Source organism: Dipteris shenzhenensis, chromosome 32 (genome assembly GCF_047967505.1).
Source record: "Dipteris shenzhenensis isolate YYH24624 ecotype China chromosome 32, Dip_SZ_1.0, whole genome shotgun sequence".
Lineage (NCBI taxonomy): Eukaryota > Viridiplantae > Streptophyta > Polypodiopsida > Gleicheniales > Dipteridaceae > Dipteris > Dipteris shenzhenensis.
In genome coordinates, this window is record NC_141627.1 from 35,921,026 (window position 1) to 35,940,599 (window position 19,574).

Here is a 19,574-nt window from a genome sequence, read left to right on the forward strand (position 1 = left end):
TATTTTTATTTTTTGATCTATATGCAAGGGTATATTATTGAAAATTAGCTATACCTTGTGGCCTAGTGACTTTAGCACAAAATCCTCTTTCCACAAAATAAAGGGCCATTCACCTTTTTACTTACCTTATGCCATTACAAATTCTTATGCCCAAAAATTAATGGTCAATTGTTAATTTCAAATATCCCATCATTTTTGTGCACATTTTTATTCCCTTATTAATAAGCAAAGGTCAATTATATATTATTGACCAAATAGAAACCTTTTATGGTCATGTACTATATGCCATGAACTTTATGAAGTTACTTCAATGATTTTGTCCCCATTTTTTTTAATGACTAATTGAATGTCATGTAAGAAATTATTTCTGGAACTGGCTAATATAAAGGGCATCATTCATTGACCAAATCATTCTATAAGGAACATTAGTTCTAGACCAAGACTGTCATGAAATGATGTGGATGCACAGACGTGTGCGCCATGTGTGCATGTTAGCATAATGTAGCAATCAATTTATTGTACTACAAATTGTAATGCTATTTATAATTACCTTAATGGCAAAAACCCATATCTCTTGAAATAATTCTGACTAGATACATCTGAATAAATCACTGCATTTTGTAACAATGATGTAATCATGTGGCTGGAGAATAGTCTTTCATGTGCCAGCAAGAGTCTCACCTACTTGATTTACTCATTTTTCTTCCATGTTTGCATAAAACATATCTCCTATGCCAATGACTTCATCTTGCGAGTAACATCATCTTTTTCCCCACACGGTATCCCTAGTTTTCCTCTTGCTTTGCATCCAAGTAGCAACCATGTATAATACAAGAAGCGATCAACATGAAGACGTTAGTGGTGGCGATGATCATTGAAGTTGTCAAATGTGATCAAAGTGTGCTTTCCACCCAAACATCTTTAATTTGTGATATGTTCTGCACTTGCTCACAAATGTAATCTGCCTTCAATCTAGGCATAATGAGCATGCATCCAAGTAGCGCAACAATAAACATATGTTTCTCAATGCAAAGCAATTGGTTTGAGAACTACCCTGATGTGCATAAAAGAAGGAGATATCTGTTGGATTTTGGCCTCCACATGAGTCCCTTCTTCAATTTTTACTTTTTGGCCTCAATTGCATGGCAGCTAGGTCCACGCGAGCCAGTGCTAACTTTTGGTATGGTGATACCAATACTTGTTGAAATTCAATATGATTTGGGACACATTCTCACCCCTCAAGGCTTCTCCTTCTCTCAAAATGGAGTTGACATTCCAAATACAAAGTAAGTCTTGAGCTTGTTGTTTTGCTAAAGAAAGGGGAGGGATAGTTGCTCCACCACAATCAATTCAAATGGGATCATGGAGCACCTTAGAATTGGCAGGCATTATAGCCTCTCCCATATGACTTGGCTACAATGATGGTTATGATTGCGTGAATGCTTTCTTATCTTGCATGAAATATGAAATACCAATAGAGGTGCATACAATATGAGAATGCTGTGGGGGTTAAAGGTCATTGTGCCTTTACCTCGGTTATGTACAATACTCAAACACATATATAAATGAATGAAAAAGAAGATTAGGGTGTTCTGCACCCACCAAAACTTGTGTGGCTCTCTATTTCTCTCTCTCCTTCTTCCATTCTTGCTTTCGTTGAGAGCACTCTCAATCGGTATCAGAGCCTGGGTGATCTAGCTGAGCATGCATGAATGCCTGGAAGCTCAATAGCTCTGTGGCAGGAAGGAGAAGCTCTGTGGGAAGCTTTGTGGGTGACTTTACTTGCATCCGAGTGTGTAGAGACCTTGGAGGAACCTTTGGAAAAGTCACTTTGGCTTTGCAAAGTGGTTTTGAGAGCCTGTTAAGTGTTTTCAAAGAAAAAGTCGTTTTTTAAGCTTTTCCCTGTTCCATTCGACAACAGAGACTCTGTATTGACTTGTAGAGGCAACTATTGCTTGATTTTGGTGTCCACTTCACTTCAGAAGCTTCGAAACACCTTCATTCTTGAATCTGGGATCATTTCATTGGATTTCTGACTCACTGTGTTAGTTCCTACGTTTTTCTACCCGAGTGTTGGAACTCAAGTTTGGAGCAACCATTTGCAGATCTGTCAGTTCCGGTGGACTCAGGAGGTCCTAAAACTTCTATGTTGCTCATCATTCGTACTCCGGTGGAGTTTACAAAGAGTTCTGTTTCCAAAAACGTTTTTCAGTCTGTGTGTTGGACCCAGTGATTGAGACCACGGTTTCTAAAACCGTCTATCCCATTGCGTTTCGATGCCCAAAAACCCCCACCTATCAGTTCTTGTGTGATTCGGTGGAGTATTTTCAGAGTTATAGATCTCTGTGTATTTGATTTCGTCTCTCTGTTATGCATTTTTCATTCTAAGGTTTTGAAACCTTAGATTTATGCCACATGGCAATGGATAAGTGTTGACTCCTATTTCTCACTCATCGGTTGGGATTTTGGAGTTTCGGCAGAAAAGAGATATTTGTAGATTTTCTTGCTGAGTCCAATTATGCAATGGCACCCATGTTTTAAGGCATCTCAAGTTCTATTTTCAGTAGCGATCTTTTCCGTGGGACCATGATTTCTTGAGCATACCTTATGCAGATCACTTTGGTTGCAGTTTGAGCCATGTCCGCTCATTCGTGGTGTGCATTGGGTTGCAGTGGATGATTTATAGGCCATTTGGATGCATTGTGATCCTTATTGGATGCACTGATAGGCCCAAATTGCCTTGTGGGATGCTATTTTTATGGACGCTTTGCACATGGATGCTATATTATGTTGAGGGACAGCTTTGACACATTGTAGGTGATGCACTGATAGTGTTATGCTCTCTTGGATGAGATATTATTGATGCATATGCCCATGGACGGTGTTTATGCTTGAGCCATTTGGCATCTATTGGCATTTTGGATTGCCATTGCAATAAGCATTTTCTTTTGGGCCAGATTTGCTCATATGGATGCATAGTACATGCACATGAGTCAGCTGCATCTTTTGATGCTTTGAGCTTTGAGTTTTGCTGATATTTCAGTCTATTGTGGCATACACATTGGGGTACACCTGGTATTTGGTGTGATTCTCTCTTACAGGCACTAGCATTTGGTATTTTGCTTTATTTGCATCATGGCATCCTCTTCCATGTCTGAAAAGGAGCTTTTCAACATTAAAAAGTTTGATGGGACAAACTTTTCTTTGTGGAAAGAACAGATAAGGGATGTGCTTATTCAAAAGAAGCAGATTAAACCCTTGGCAGGGATTGAAGCTAAGCCTTCAAATATGTCTGAGGATGATTGGAATGAGTTGGATGCATTAGCAAAGTCTACTATTAGACTTCATCTTGTAGAGTCATTTTATTTCACAGTAGTAAATGAGCAGACTACGAAAGATTTGTGGAAGAAACTCTATGCCACTTATGAGAAGGAAACTGCCTCTAATAAAGTTTACCTCATGAAGAGGTTGTTTGAGCTGCAGATGAAGGAAGGGGTCTCTATTGCTTCTCACTTGAATGAATTCAATATTATTTTCAGCTAGCTTCAGGCTCAGAAGATGAATTTTGATGCAGAGACTAAGGCAATATTTCTCTCATGTTCATTGCCATCCTCGTGGGATACCTTCTGTACAGCTGTCAGTAACTCTGCACCTAGTGGAGTACTGAAATTTGATGATGTTGTGTGTAGCTTGTTGGCTGAGGAGATTAGACGGAAGTCTATCGATGGAAACAAGTAGGATGCAGCCTTAAATGTACAAAGGGGCAGATCACAGTTCAAGGGGAAGTCCCAAGAAAGAGGGAAGTCTCATAGCAAATCCAGGGCACAGAACATTGAGTGTTACCACTGTGGCAAGAAGGGCCATATGAAAAAGGATTGCTACAAGCTGAAAAGAGAGCAAAAGGATAAGAAAAAGAATGCAAATTGGGGTGCAAATCAAAAGGAAGAGAGTCCAAGGGAGGACAAAGGAAAAGTGAAGATTGAGGAGATCAATGCAGTCACACATGATAGTGACAATGATGTTCTCTTCATGTCTACTTTATCTGCAGAGTTGCTTACCACTTCAGATGATGCATATTCCCAGGATTGGATTTTGGATTCTGGTGCTTCATTCCATGTTACTCCCCATAGGGAATGGTTCTCCACTTATGACAGTGGAAAGACAGGTTGTGTGCATCTTGGAAATGACTATGCATGTGACATAGTGGGAGTAGGTGACATAAAGTTTTCTTTTGCAAATGGGTTTGCATTTGTTTTGAAACATGTGAGACATGTGCCGAAGTTGACCAAGAGTCTTATTTCAATGGGTCAGCTAGATGATGCTGGTTTTCACACCACTTTTGGCTTTCAGAGTTGGAAAATTCAGAAGGGCTCTATGCTTTTGGCCAGGGGTGCCAAGTGTGGGACTTTGTATCCCTTACATGTATTAGGGGTATTTGATCATGTTGTTGCAATAACCAAGCAGCCAAGCACTTCTTTGTGGCATTGCAAGTTGGGGCACATGAGCCAGAATGGAATGAAACTCTTATGCCGTTTGGGTTATGTACTGCATTTGAGTTTCTCTGATTTTGAATTTTGTGAGCACTGTCTCTATGAGAAGCATACTAAATCAGCCCATAAAAGAAGGGGAAAGAAAGAGTTTGAAAGGCTTGATTTGGTGCATTCAGACGTATGTGGTCCCATGCCTACACGGTCATTAGGCGGGGCTGAATACTATGTGACATTCATTGATGATGCAACTAGGAAATTGTGGGCTTATGCTATAGCTCGAAAGAGTGATGTGTTCCAGGTATTTCAGAAATGGCTAGCCTTGGTTGAGAATCACTCAGGTAGAATGCTTAAATGCCTACGGACTGACAATGGTGGAGAGTATCTCTCTCATGACTTTCAGCATTTCTGTGATACACATGGGATTAAGAGGGAGCTCACATCCCCTTGTACTCCAGAGCAAAATCCAGTTGCAGAAAAGATGAACCATACCATTCAAGAAAGGTTGCAATGCATGCTTTCCAATGCAAGTCTTTCTAGTGGTTTTTAGGCTGAGGCAATGAAGACTGCAGTGCATGTGATCAATAGATCACTTAGTAAGAGTTTGGATGGTGGTATTCCTGAAGAGGCATGGAGTGGCAAGAAGCCCTCTTACTCTCATTTACGTATATTTGGGTGTGAGGCATATGCACATGTGCCAAAAGAGCTTCGAAAGAACTAGATCCTAAGTCTAGGAAATGCATCTTTCTGGGTTATGGTGAAAGCGGAGAGATGGGCTATCGTCTCTGGGATCCAGAAGCAAAGACGATCATACATAGCCATGATGTAGTCTTCAATGAGAAGAAGATGCATAAGGTACCCATGAGGGATGTGGAAATGAGGAGAATCACTTTCCAGGATGTGAATCCACTGGCATATGTTGATAGACAGCAAGCTATCCACGCACCAAATGTGCAAGAAATGGTACCACCAAATACTCCCACAGGTATACAATCAGGGGTAGATGATGGATCATCTATTGTGGAAATGATGAGCCAAATGTGGCTGATATGCAGGTGGGACAGCAAGCTAAAATGCCCTCGAGAAGATCGTCTGGAGTGTCTAGACCGCTTGATAGATTTGTTCTAGGGGTAGACTATGTGATGCTTACTGATTGCGGGGAGCCTTCTTGCTACATAGAGGCTATGATGCACGAGGATCAACGCAAGTGGGAGTATGCTATGCAATCAGAGATGAGTTCACTTATGAAGAATAAGACTTGGGACCTGGTTTCTTTGCCTCATGGAAAGAAAGCATTGCCATGTAAATGGGTCTACAAGATGAAGGTCACAGGTGATGATGTGCCTAGGTACAAGGCCCGTTTGGTCGCTAAAGGATTCAAGCAAGAGAAGGGTGTGGACTTTGATGAGATATTCTCTCTGGTTGTGAAGATGACCACACTTAGATGCATGCTTGGACTAGTGGCAGTAGAGGATATGGAGCTTATGTAGATGGATGTCAAGACAGCTTTCTTGCATGGGGATTTGCATGAGGAAATTTACATGGTGCAGCTGGAAGGCTTTGAAGAAAAGGGCAAAGAGCATTTAGTTTGCAAGTTGAAGAAGAGTCTCTATGGTCTTAAGCAAGCGCCTAGAGAATGGTATCAGAAGTTTGATGCTTTCATTCAGTCCTAGGGTTTTAGAAGGAGTGAAATTGATCACTGCCTCTACACTAAAAGGGCTAAGGATAATAGCTTGATAATCCTGGCACTATATGTGGATGATATGCTATTGGCTAGCAAGAATACTTATGAGCTAGATGCGTTAAAGGCCAAGTTGCATGAGGCCTTTGATATGAAGGATTTGGGACTTACAGGTCATATTCTTGGTATGCGCATCACGCATGATCGGAGTAGGAAACTCCTTTGGCTTTCACAGAAGGAGTATGTTACAAAAGTATTGCAGCGTTTCAATATGGAGGGGGGGAAGGCAGTGAGTACTCCATTGCCTCCATATGTGAAACTGAGCCATACAGATAGTCCCAAATCATATGAGCAAAGGGCCATGATGGCCAAGGTTCCTTATGCATCAGCAGTTGGGAGTCTTATGTATGCACTGGATTTCATCAGGTACCATTTCATCAGGGAGGTACTTGAGGACAAGTGCATAGAGCTTGTCAAGGTTCATACAGATGATAACCCTACAGATATGCTGACGAAGAGTCTACCTAGTCAGCGGTTTGAGTATTATCGTGTATTGATGGGCATTGGATAGTATGCTCCCTCTTGTTCTCCCTTAAAGGCACATTGTCCTTTAAGTGGGAGGTTGTGGGGGTTAAAGGTCACTATGCCTTTACCCAGTTATGTACAATACTCAAACACATATATAAATGAATGAAAAAGAAGATTAGGGTGTTCTGCACCCACCACAACTTGTGTGGCTCTCTGTTTCTCTCTCTCCCTCTTCCCTTCTTGCTTCCGTTGAGAGCACTCTCAAATGCATGATTCACAACAGCCATGGATTATAATACCAAGAGCTTAAATTTACATCAACAAATAAAGGAAATAAAATACATACAATTTTAGAAAAGTATAACAGGTACAAGATTTTGCATGGTTCTGGTACATGAACAGGGTAATGCAAAAAGAGTGAGGTCCGAGTAGGCACCTGATTATAATTGAACACTTCCTTGATGGTTGGGATCAAGTGCAATGTTGGCACTTAATTGTGATTGAACACTCCTTTGATGGGATCAAGCCTAGTGATGGTGACAATAGGCTTCCCTTTTCCTCAATAGTCAATTCAAAAACTCAAGAAAATGGGTTGAAATATTTGTGAAACTCGAAATCTCCCATTGGCATTAAACTTGTCTGCTTGTTGGTAGATCCCTCTGGTTCATTTGTGTTGAATTTTGTTCCCGATACTACCTGAGTGTAGTACTTGAATTCAAATCAAACCAATTGAATGCTTGGATAATTTTTTATTTGAAAAATCAGTAGCAGAATAATAAGTTTCGAAAAGAGCGTGCTTCTTTGAAGATCCAGGAATCGATCAACTCATAATCTCATAATGTTGTTGAAATGAAACCTATCTATTAGAAAGTGAATGATCATGTCATGAGAGGATTCTGTGAAGAGATGTGTTATAAAATGAACTTCTTGTTGGGAATTGTTGTGTGTCTTTCTTGTTAGCATCCGTGTGGGAAAAGGCATTCATTCCCCCTTTGCATTCAAGTTCCCTTGTAGTATCGTGGCCCACAAGGGGCTCCTTTAGAGTATCAATGGCACACACTCGAGGTTGTCACTTCTTGCACAATGAAGAGCATGCCTGCAGAAAAACACACAAGAGTAAACATAAACAGTAGCATCAGTATTGCAATAATGTTTTAGTGATTTCGTGATCAATAGGGATTAAGTCATCGAAAAGACTGGCCACAAGTAGGAAAAAGGCAAGAGAAAGGCAAACGAGTTGTACAAGGAAGAAATTCCTGTGCTCCATAGGATCACATTGCACACACAGTTTTGACAGGCCTCACAAACCCCATGGTGGCAAGGCATACTCACATTGGACCATTAGTTACATGATTAGGACTGTCAAAACTACCATACACTCCCCAAGCATCCACTCTTCATTTTTATGAACTAGATGTATGTAAGGAAAGGGGATTTTTTACTATATACAGGGGGATTCTTTCACTTTCACGTGTGGATATGTGCCTATAATATATTAAAATAGTGATGATTTTGAAAGATCACGCCATATACTAGGAGAATTATTGGTCCATGCACTTGTAAGGGGTCCCTATAGTATAATTGATTCCCCATGCATATTCTCCTTTGATTTGAAACCTGAGGCATCCTTATGGGTAAAAGAAACATTTGTAAGAATTTATCTAGCTCTACATGCAACCATTGAAGACATCTTTTTTCACAACACAAGGGAAGTTGAGTTCTAAAAACACAAAATTGACTTCAAGTACTAAATTTTCAAATTAATTTAACTATACTAAGAGTATGTTTCTAAATTAGATATGGAATTAAAAGTGAATAAAAATTCCAAGCACATCTCTGTAGAAAAATTATTGACAATATGTCGAACTAGATTTAATATAGGGATTTTGGATCTTTGTAAAAGAGCCAAAATTAGAAGACACTTATCATATGCACAACTTTATTTGGAAGTTTGATACTTATCAATTGAAATAGATTCTTGGATATTCATTTGACTGATAGTCAAGTGACTATAAGGTGTGACAAAAAAGCTATATTAAAGGAAAGCATAATCAAAGGCTATTCAACATTGAAAGAATTGTTATGCACTCCATGTTTTTTGAATTAGTATATTCAAACTATTCTCATTGTTTGTGAAATGATATTCAATATGAAACTATAAAAGAAGAGGTGATATGGTTGCAAAAGAGGTTTACCCTTTCTCAAGGAGGGATGGCAAACTAAATCAATTAGGCAATCCAAGCACAATAGACAAACGAACCCAAGATGATGTGAAGGAGTGGACAAAAAACGTGGGATAAATGAAGAGGCTTATTGAAGAAATAATATGAAAAAGAAAAGTCTTATAAAAATAAGGGCTTATGTCAAGTTGAGTTTGGTCCATGCTTTACATTAGTGTGGCACTTTCTTTAATGTTTGATTGAAAATATATTAAATAAATCTTGAATTAAAGTGAAATTATAAAGTACCATTGTTATAATAATCTAGTTTGTGAAGGAAATTTATTTACTACTTTAGTCAAAAATGTAAAATATATAGTGTGGCACTTTCTTTAATGTTTGATTGAAAAAATATTAAATAAATCTTGAATTGAAGTGAAATTATAAAGTACCATTGTTATAACAATCTAGTTTGTGAAGGAAATTTTATGTACGACTTTAGTCAAAAATGTAAATATATAGACACTTAAAGCTTCATCACATGTTGTACAATACAAATTGCTTTATGTTCAAATCAATGACATGGCTACGAGCCATTTTTTACCATCCACCACCACCTTCTATATTGCAATGCTATCAAACTTGACACATGGTACCTTTTTAACTCATAAGAATTTTCCTTATATAGAGTTGTAAAATAAGGTGCTCAATGCAAAAAACACACATAGACATATGCGCATGATTTTTAAATTAACTCTTTATTCTCATTCTATTGTGATAAAAGAAATAAAACTAAAGGAGTTGACTCTATGAGAAACGTAAATTACATAGTCAATAAAAGGACAAGAATTCTCTAGCAAAACATGCGATCCACATATACATATACCAATTTTAACATGGGTTGAGCATGGATTATACATAAGAGCCTATAAGGAAAAAGTTCACATACATCCAAGATTTTCCATTTGTGAGAGACATTAACTAAATGAGTGAATAAAAATGATGTTGAACAGAAGTATACATTGTAGATACATGCCAAGTTTTTTCGCGACAATTAGCTAAATGGAAGAAATATCATTAACCAAATCTTAGTACTCACGTTTATCGAATGCATGTTCACCATTGATTCATTAAGAAGTGACTTGGATACTACCTTAATGCTTTGATTTACTTTAAAATGAAAAAAGTACTTAAATATGATACAAATTTGATAGTGAGGAGCATCTTTTAAAAATGCTTCCAAAAGAGAATGAAGGTATATAAATGGTCTTTGGGTTAAGCTCTCATCAAATCGAGCATATGTAAATTAGAGGATATCTTTTAGGTTCATTTTTTCATTCATGTAAAATAATCCACATCAATTATATACTTTGTGGTTTAGTGTCATGCAAAATGGAAACTAGCTTTACATGTAAGCATGGTCTTCGTCCTAGATAGGATGCTCTTCTTTATTGCTCCTTGGATGTAGCCTTGAGTGTCCTCACTCAAAATAACTTTATAGTTGGTGGTGAGCTATGAAACTATCTTCTTTTATCTTTCTTTCATTCTTCTTTTTAAAAGCAAAGTTCATATTATAAGGCATCTTTGAAAAAGGCTTGAGTACAGTTTGGCTTATTTGATGTTTGTGTGGCTCTCAAAATCTGGGCACTAGAAGGAAAAAACAACGAACAATAAGAGAGTTCAAGGCTTTTCGGAAATTTAAAATATCTTTTTCCATAAAGATGAAAGATACCTCATGTGAAACAAAGTTGTATCATATAACATCCACTCTTGAAGTGGTGCCAACTTTTGGGCATGTTTGCTTTTAGGGTGCTTGAGGCACTACTATGTAAGTCTATATAGCTATGCAGATTTTGTATAATTTAAAAGGGTCTCTTGAAGTTTGAGTTCCAATCCATGATGTGACTCTCAAAGGGACTTTCCAAATTTCGGATCCACAAAGTGTTGCATACTTTACCATAGGGCTTCACTAGCCTAGGCCTTTAGGTAAGTCCACTTGGATGGTAGGGTGTTCAAAGGTACTTTGAATGCTAGCTTTAGGGATTTTTCTCCTTGCACTGTAACAGGTTGTACTTGGGCACTTTGGATAACTAGCATTGAGTAAGGAGTGGAGACGGGAAGGAAAATGAAGGTTTGGGTCCATCATGTCTATTTGATGATTTACCTTTATCCTTGTTTTTCATTTGCGCTTAGTGTTGCACCGTCACTATCTCTTGATCACTTAGTATGTTTTGAAGTCTTTTATGGTCATTGTGTATTTAGGGTACTTATGGTCCTTGTATATTTAGTATACTTTGAATGGCCCTTCTATCACATGAGCCTTTTACTTTACTAGGTAAACTCGGAAAGTGAGGTACTTAAGAGGAACCTCCCTTCAAAAGTAGAGGAAAGGGGACAAAGGTTCTGGAGTTTTGCAAATTGGAAACTATTGGCTTACTCTTGGCTTAGTGTGCATGGGTAGGGATTTAATTTCTTTCTTTTTGTAAATAACTAGAAAGTTCATGAGTTGTGTAACGTGTTTGTTTGATTTGTTGGGGCACTTGGGACTTTAACGAGCCTTTTGTCCTAGTTTCAAAATAGCGTGTGAGACGGGCATCTCTTTCTTGACTATCGTTAACTTTAGTGAGTCATTATAATACTTTGGGAACGTCTTTCTGGACTAAAGAACAAGAGGGATTTGCTTTAAAACGTGACACAATGGTTCCTTGTTCTCCAAGCTTGAATCATTTGGGTACTTCTTGGCAGCCTTTGCATGAGCTTTGGTGTACTTGCTTGGATCCTTCTTCGTGAAGAGTGATTCTTGTTTGCACTGATATTGCTTGGTGAGCTTTCCATTCTCCTTCCTGCACTGATATTGGAGCTTTCCATTCTCCTTCCCCTTACCTTCCTGTGTCTTCTTCATTGTTGTGATATTGTTGGGTCCTTCTTGCTAGGCTTGTGTGTCTCTCTCACACCATGCTTCCCCTCAACGACTTGTGGTCTCTTATGGGCGCCTTCGCCCTCCTCCAAACACTCATCCCTCCCCCCCTTCGCAAGCTCCTTGATAAACACATCCAGTACTTCTGGAACTGGCTCTCTCGTAGCTTCAATCGCCATACCTTCGTCGAAATCCACGAAGATATCCACAGTAGCTTCAAAAGCAACCTCTTCTACCGTGAGGTCGAGCTCTACCTTAGCTCCCTCCACCGAATTCACCAGACTGATAACCTCCGTGTCCATCGATCTGAGGACTCTAGCCCCCTCACATTCACTCTTCCTCCCAACGAGACCATTGAGGATACTTTCAAGGGCGCCCAGTTGTGGTGGACGCATTACTCGGTCCAGAAGCCCGAGTCCCAGCAACAAATGTTCTGGAATTTCGGTGGAAGAAGAGAGTCCAGCAAGGAAAGCAGAAGCTTCTCTCTGAAGTTGTTCAAGTCTGACCGGGCACGCATTCTGTCTGAATATTTTGATAAGATCACCAAAACTGCGAAGGAGATAGAGCGTCTCAACACGCAGAGGAAATTGTACACGAATGACGGCCAAGAATGGGAAGAGGTGGACTTCAAACACCCCTCAACCTTCGACACGCTCGCCTTAATGCCTGACCTCAAGGAGCGGGTCAAATGCGACCTGAACGCTTTCGCCGAAGGTGAGGATTTCTATCACAGTGTTGGGCGTGCTTGGAAGCGTGGCTATCTCCTCTATGGACCTCCCGGCACAGGCAAGTCCAGCATGATAGCAGCCATGGCGAACTTCTTACAGTACGATGTCTACGACTTGGAGCTCACGAGTGTCTCAGACAACTCGGAACTCAAGTCACTCCTCATCCGAACCTCAAGGAAGTCAATCATTGTGATAGAGGACATCGACTGCTCTCTGGATCTATCAGACCGAGCTACGAAAGAGGCAGAGAAGCGATCAGCGAGGACCCAATCTGTTGGAGCAGACCAGAAGCTACAGAGTCAAGTGACGTTATCAGGGCTGCTGAATTTCACAGACGGGCTATGGTCGTGCTGCGGGGAGGAGAGGATATTTGTGTTCACGACGAATCACAAGGAGAGGCTAGATCCAGCATTATTGAGGTCGGGGAGGATGGATTTCCACATACTATTGTCGTACTGCACGTTTGGAGCATTGAAGCAGCTGGCGGCGAATTATTTGAGGATAGAGGAGCACGGGATGTATCCAAAGTTGGAGGAAGCGATGACGAACAGCAAGGTGACGCCGGCAGAGGTGGTGGAGATGCTGATCAGCAACAAGCGGAGCCCAGATGCAGCTTTGAAGAGGGTCATGGCTGCTGTCGTTGAAGCTAACAACAAAGCTGATCATCTCGCCTTGCAAGCTCCCCAACCAAAACCCACTTCCAAGAAGCTCACCTCCAAAAGCCTTCGCCTTCTCCTCAGATTAGGATCATGGAGAGACTTCCCCATAGAGACCCCCCTATGATTTCTTGTCCTCTTGGGGACTCTCTAGGGTGATGGTTGGTATTTGGGTTCCCCCTCTTGAGGGATGAGGGATGAGGGATTCTTGTTGGCCCTCCTCTGAAGAACTCTTGTTGGCCCTCTATAGGATCTCTGGGGTGATGGTTGGTATCTTGGGGTCCCTCAAGGGTGATGGTTGGTATTTTGGGTCCCAAATGGTCCTTATCAGTCTCCATGTGCCATTGATCAAGTTTGACCTGCTACCAATGTCTTCAATGTTTGTTAAGCTAGATAAGTTGTTAATGGGTGTGTTACCAATGTCTTAAGTGTTTGTCAAGTTACATTAGTTGCTAATGGGCATTACACGTTTAGTACCTCAACTACTCTTTCGTAATATACTACCTCAACTATGCTATCCTTTTATCCATAGTGGTTTTGCCACCTTTTTTACTTCATGCCGGTTGCACAGAGTTCTCTCTTCTCTGGGATATCTATGGGCCCGAGACTTAGGGAGCATTCCAACATCCATGTACCACTGTAATTGCACATGGGGCTTGCCACAACTACACATTAGCATCTGTTGCTCACTCTCAGTTATTCATACGTCTCCTATCCACCGTTATCCTTCACCACCCCTTGGCTCAACTTGTAAAGGCGATCCTTCCTATTTCTAAACCATGTTATCGGCATACTAGTCACATGATTCCTAGTGAATCTCTTATAGCTACAATCTAAAGGGCAGTTACATGCTTGTTTTGCACTTTTGGGATTGGTGACAATGCCTTGAGGTGAGTGGTTTATGCTGGAGATTATGACAGAAAAATAGTAGTGTTAATTCACAAATATGTAAACCCATAATTGTAACAGGGTAGCTTAGTGTGGAAGTTTTAGTATGAAGAGGGACATAAGTACGAATAGTTGGAGAGGGAAGTTATCCGTTGAAAAATAAAATTTCAAGAAGGGGAAACAAAGTTCAACGAGGAGAAGATAGTAGCATATAAGAGAGGAGTGAGAGTACTCCAAACAATGCCTTGTATTGTACTCTTCTTTATTTAGTAGTACAAATATTATATATGTGGTGGTTATATAAGCTATGTCCAAGGTTCTCAACATCTTTTGTTGGCACTGAATGTCAATTTAGTGTTGACATGGAAGACGATCCCCACATTGTCCCCCCGTGCCCCCCCCCCCCCAAAATACACGCATCTAAATATGAAATCGAAGCAATTATGATACAAAATATAGCTTAAAAAATGTAAAATATTTGCATACTAATTTGTCTTTAGATTTGAATTATTCAATTATCAATAGTTGCATGCTTAATAGTATAATACATGTTTATCTATGAATTGTAGAAATGGGTTTTTGTGTAATGTTACGCTAAATATTCTAGACTTCTTAATTATTTGAAGATGCGCATGCCAAGGTTTGGGAAATCGTACTTATTTATATTTAGGTAGTCACGAGGACTTGAAATATTAACAACTCTCATGAAGTCATGTTAATCAGGGTTAATACATGAAATTTTTAGAAGTCCATTGTACCAAGTAAGTAAGATAGTAGAATATTGTATATAGCAATGTGAACATATCCTCTTATTGAAGTCTAAATGTTCACTTTTCGAGAATATGTATGTTTACGTGAATTTCAACTCTCTCATTATGTTAAATAATTACACATTAGACAAAAATAATTACGAACCTATTCTTATTTTTTAGAGGCATGGGTTGAATTCATATTAAGTAGCATAGAAGCCTACTTATTAACCTCTTGTCTTTTAAAAGGTGCAATGAGTTAATACAATTTTTGAAATTAGAGTAGGATTATCTGTTGATCGATTTCATCTATATGATGGCCTGGATCACCCCAACAACAACCCTCCCAACAAATGCCTATTCTTGATGATCTAGTCTGTCTTGTATTGTTGTTTTATGTTTATTGCCTTTATTTTAGTTAAGGTTGGGGTCAAGAAGTGTATATAGATATTACAATAGAAGTATAGTATAATATAAATGATGCTTTAATCCTCCTAATTTTGATTTGACATCCAATAGTGTGACTTGTTTGCTTCATTGATTTTTTGCATGATTTTTAGTACTTGATGACTTGGGTCTCTTGTATTCACATTGGAAGTTTGATTGTGCATTTCATTGCTTAGACAATATATAACGCAATCATGACCATTGCATGCCTTAAATAATATACATTTCTCAAATCATGACTATTGTATGCCTAAATAAGTGTTCAATTTTTCCATCATAGCAACATGGAGGACAGAGCTTTAGATGCTAATGTATAAGCATACCTTGCAAGTTGTGGCATATCACAAGCCCGAGGGAAGAAATAATGTATTTATGCTAGATCTTCTACAGCAAATCAATTCTTTGAAATCTTATTAATACATTCAAAGATTCCTAGAAGTGAAAAGGTCAAAAATGTATAATTGTACTCTCTTCATTTTATCTCGCTTGTTCGTGGATGTGCTTCAACAATGGGATTTATTGAGTCGGTCCAAGTTTGTTACGTTACCAACTGATGGAGCAAGACCAAAGCATGATCAAATGTAGCCATCTTTTGTGAGGTTCATGGAATGTATTACATATACTAGTTCACGTCAATTCCAAGTGTTGTTCTTATGCAAGGCATCCATTCTTCATTCATAGCAATCTATTAGTCTAGCTTGTCAACGACATCCTCAAAGTACAAGCTCTTCTATATCCCATAATGGTAGCCATGAGGGCATAACTGGTGCTTTCAACTTGGATAAACTTGCCTTTTAAGCCTATGTCAACCTAAATTGTGATCTTTATCCTCTTGTAGATTGTTTAAGGTATTGCTCTTATGGGAGATCTATTGGTAATGCCGGCTATTCTTCATCAACCTTCTGTGGATGTGACTGAGTTGGTGGTGTGATTATCGCTTGCTTATTTGATGACTTTCATTCTGACTCTTCATCAAACACTAGATCTCTAGAGGTAATGATTTTTAATTGATGGGATCATACAGTTTGTACACTTTGATCTCTTCACTGTAGCCAGCCATGATGCATTTGTGTGACTTTAAACCTAACTTTTTGTGGTGACCATAATGTATATGAGCATATGCAATGCATCTGAAAATGCAAAGATGCCCAATCCAAGTCTTGTATCCATTGAATGTGTCATACCTTGAATGGGTTTGGTCAAAAGTTGATTAAGCAATTGATAGGCTCGTTTGCTTCAACCCAATACTGATTTGGAAGATGCGTCTTTATGTGCAAGGCTTGTTGGGAAGAAGACTAAAGGAATCTAGCTTACTAGGCTCCATATATGCCCCCATGGGCTGTGCTATAAGGAGGAAGTCTGGGACTCACTCACAAGTTAGCTGGGGACATCCTTTTAACAAGAGACTTCAACATGGTGGAGTAAGCCTAGGATGGATGGAATGCTAGAGGTTTAGTTAGCAAAGTCAGTCAGCTTCAAGTGTGGAATCTGGATCTCCCTCCAAAAAACACATCGTTTGATTTAGTTGGCACCCCTAGAATTTTCACTTGGTGCAACAACTAGGTTTCAAGAACAAAATAGAAGGAAAGCTAGACTTGATAGGTTTCATTAGGACTATTACTCTCAACTTTTCTTCCATTTCACTCTCTTTCTTTCTTTCTTTAAACTTTCTCTTATCACAAACCAACTTTATTTAGGCCTGATTTTGGCTAAGAAAATGCCACATCCTTTTGGTTTAGGCCCAAAGTTCTTTGGGATGAAATCGATACAAGCTCAAGTCACCCATATGTGGAGATAAATTTGAGCTTTACCAGACTTGTGGCATTTCTTGGGAGACTGCAGTTAGGCTCATTAGGGGTACACAAGAAGTACTAGAACGGGCGAGGAAAAAAAGTAACAAAGATCAAGGGAAAGACGATGGACGCCTTGAACCTCAAAATAATAGATTGAGAAGGGTAAGCAAAGCTAAGGGACTCTCAAGTGTAGGCTTAAGTCCTTATGGCAAAAAGAGAGATGACGTAGGACCAAATTAAGCTGAACTAGACTAGCTCTTAAAACCATTTGCATGGGCATCAAAATTCTCAAATCCAATGTACACTCAAGTCAAACATGTTGACCAATCACTGATGCATTATTCCATTTAGTCCCACTCTGAACTAGTATACTTGGCGTTACAAAAGGTGGAATACAATGAGCATGATTCCTTGGCTTCACTACACCTTCCTCCAACATTGCATGGTGTTTGTAAATCCTAATGTGGACCAGAAGACTTTTTTGAATTTTTTTCTTATGCTTAACATCCAATCTCAATTATGTGTTCCATGATGTTAATAGATGTTTGATAAGATATCAATTCTATCAAGCTAGCATAATCTATAATTTCATATGGAATGGTGAGCATGTGAAGATGATAGACCAACAAGAGAAACCTTTGACTCATCAAGAATGTGTCAAAAATAAATCTAGGTATGAAGAGATTCCTATTCTATAGAGCACGCTTGACACGTATGCCTCTACCTCAAAGGAGAACATGCAGAAGTCATAAGATTATACAAATGCCACAACATTTTCCAACAAATCAATCCAGTGATTTGATGTGAGTATATACAAATAACAATCAATGTCAAATTCTTTCCAAATGTGAAGACACTTTCAACCATTCAACAATACTACTTGCTTATACCGAAGATCACAATCATATCAATGATATAGACACATTCACGAGTATGGCCTATGACAATCAATTTTGTCAGCATAATCTAGATTTGCAAGACAATCATGGCACATAAGGATTCCAAGTGCAAGTTATGGCTATTAGTGAACCCTTGATAGCTACAAAAAAAGGAAACACTAAGAAAATGAGCTAACGATGGAAAAATGTGCCCAAATGACTATGCTTCTCAGAACTTGAGTACCAAAAGCTGAACATCGGATCAAATCTAGTGTTCTAAAACTTCATTGTAAGCCTTGAAGACTTCATTGTAAATCTTGAAGAAAAGCTTACTCAAAGCCACAAAACTTGGCTATATAAGCACTAAAAGGTCCATCATGAGAAGCGGTGCCTTAGAAAGAAGAACTAGAGCTTGCTTTGAGGCTACAAAGCTTGCCTACATACGCATTGAAAGCTTTATGATGGAGAAGAGTTGCTTCAAAAAAGAGAAGATTGTCTCACTTGAAACTTGCAAAAATAATGTTGCATATAGACAAAAAACCTCTCTCACACACAATGATCGTAAATAAGCCCAATGCCTATGGTTGGACAGATCATGAATTATCAAAGACATGCATAAATCGAAAGTGCCGAAGAATATGCTACATGGTTAAATTATCTATTTTATTAAAACAATGCGAAAGTAACATAAACACTACCCAAAAATAAAGGGATGCATGAAAAAATATATCATACCTTTAAAATTAATTTTAAAATTGAATAGATAATGTTAAAGTACCAAAAAAAGCTGTGTTCCACAAAGCTGAAAGCCTTTACATCAATCTAATACCAGAAATATGGTTTCTAAAAAATTGTGTAAGATTGTGTATTTATTCTGATGGATGGGCTTTTCTTTGGCTAGCTGGCTAGCTGCATCCTCTAATTTTTTATAGAGTGACTACCAAGGTGGTGATGGTCCCTTGCACTTAAAATGCTACAATAGAAGTTTATACTTTCTTAGGATCTTTAATCAAACACTTTGTCATCTTGTCTACGTCAAGAAACTTGTGTAATAGAGGTATGCAAAGGTAAGGTCACCTAGTGGTTCTCTATGACTAAAGTCCTTTACAATGGTTTGCTACTATGTATGATAGATTTCAGTTATCTCCGTTTCACTCTTCGTATGAAATTGGAAAGTGTTTGATGTTCATTTGCTCTTGCTATGAACCACTCCAAGATGACGCATTTGAGAGAGCGTTTGCTGTGCTTGTGGGTGACGTAAACTTTGTGAAACGTTTTTGCTGCAATCCTCCACTGTTTGTCTACTTCTGCCATTTCGTGGTTAAGATTCTTTTCATGTTCTTGTTGTTGTGAACTACTGCTACATGTCCTGGTCAATCTTTGACACTCCATCAGCCAAAACATTTTGTTTTTTCAATTAGAATGTTTCGTGAGCATGAATGACCAAAAAGATAGTCAGAGTACAATTCAATTTATACTCTACGCTCATAAGCACCAAAACTCTCCATGAGAAATCATGTTGACAACGAGAACTGAAGATTCCAAAATTGTATTGAAGTATGCAAAAGGAGAAAACACTGACTTATGTCTATAAATGTAGAGATTGCTACAAATCAGTGTGACTACACTTTTTTTTTTGTGTCACAAAGTACTTATGCTAACT

At 38.9% G+C, this 19,574-nt stretch overlaps 1 pseudogene; it reads left to right on the forward strand.

Moving 5' to 3' along the window:
• The first annotated feature begins 11,801 nt into the window (after positions 1-11,801).
• Positions 11,802-14,261, forward strand: LOC147880672 (AAA-ATPase At4g25835 pseudogene; annotated as a pseudogene).
• The last annotated feature ends 5,313 nt before the right edge of the window (positions 14,262-19,574 follow it).